The sequence below is a fragment of the Cyprinodon variegatus genome, unplaced genomic scaffold (assembly GCF_000732505.1).
Source record: "Cyprinodon variegatus isolate N-32 unplaced genomic scaffold, C_variegatus-1.0 Scaffold7289, whole genome shotgun sequence".
In the NCBI taxonomy this organism is placed as follows: Eukaryota; Metazoa; Chordata; class Actinopteri; order Cyprinodontiformes; family Cyprinodontidae; genus Cyprinodon; species Cyprinodon variegatus.
Window position 1 is genome coordinate 1 of NW_015157742.1, and position 1,241 is coordinate 1,241.

At 39.8% G+C, this 1,241-nt stretch overlaps 1 non-coding gene across 1 annotated transcript; it reads right to left on the reverse strand.

Moving 5' to 3' along the window:
* Positions 1-630: 630 nt before the first annotated feature.
* Positions 631-702, reverse strand: trnaw-cca. The gene has a single exon. It is a non-coding gene; the product is annotated as a tRNA-Trp (tRNA).
* Positions 703-1,241: the final 539 nt, after the last annotated feature.

The following is a 1,241-nucleotide window of genomic DNA, read 5'->3' on the forward strand; positions in this document are numbered from 1 at the left end:
CCTTCTGATCTGGAGTCAGACGCGCTACCATTGCGCCACAGAGTCCTTGAGCAAAGCCCCCACTTGTCACAAACCCATATTTGCCAGGTAAAAGATATAAAACACTAGGTAGTTGAAATAAGATACCAAGATTCATGTGTAGCAAGCCAAAGTGTATTCCTGACATTGATTTCCTCATTTACAAGAAAGAAGAATCCAATTGCTTTCTCCAGTAGATCTGGTTTCCAAACAAATAGTTAAAAACTATCCATTGGACTTTGTTGATAAGTTTGAAGACGTTTAGCTTCCCATCCAGGAAGCTTTAGCAATTCAAAATGTCATGAATAGCGTAGAGTTCGAGGTTATATACAATAGCCCATCAAACCCTTGTTGTATTTTAGAAAACATGCCAATTGAATCAGACGAACGTGTCCACTCCTTGGAATAGGAGTCTATTGGCTTCTTTAGTTAACCTGCAAAGCTGCATACATGTCTATGTCTCTGAAAGGGGTATCGTTAAAGAGAATTGTGATTCTATGAAATAGAAATGAAATATTCATGTGTATCTACATACGTGGAGACTCAAATGGATGGTCCCAAAGCCTTTAACCAAACAATTTGAAGGCATTCCTTCAAACAAGGAATGCACAATGACCCTGACGTGATTCGAACACGCAACCTTCTGATCTGGAGTCAGACGCGCTACCATTGCGCCACAGAGTCCTGAAAAACAGCTCCCCATTGTAACAAATGCATATTTTCCAGGTAAAAGATATAACACACTAGATGGTTGAAATAAGATACCAAGATTCATGTGTAGCAAGCCAAAGTGTATTCCTGACATTGATTTCCTCATTTACAAAACAGAAGAACCCAATTGCCTTCTCCAGTAGATCTGGTTTCCACACAAAAAATGGTAGAAACATTGGACTTTGTTTATAAGTTTGAAGACGTTTCGCTTCCCATTCAAGACGTTTAGCAATTCAAAATGTCATGAATAGCGTACAGTTCGAGGCTATATACAATAGCCCATCAAGACCTTGTTTTATTTTAGAAAACGTGCAAATTGAATCAGACGAACGTGTCCACCCCTTGGAATAGGAGTCGCTTAGCTTCTTTTGTTAACCTGCAAAGCTCCATACATGTCTGTCTCTGAAAGGGGTATCGTTAGAGAGAATTGTTGGCCTGGCTAAATAGGCAAGGTGTTTTTGCCATTTGGTTGCCAAATGCGGAAGTTTCACATGTCTCTGGAAGGTGTATCA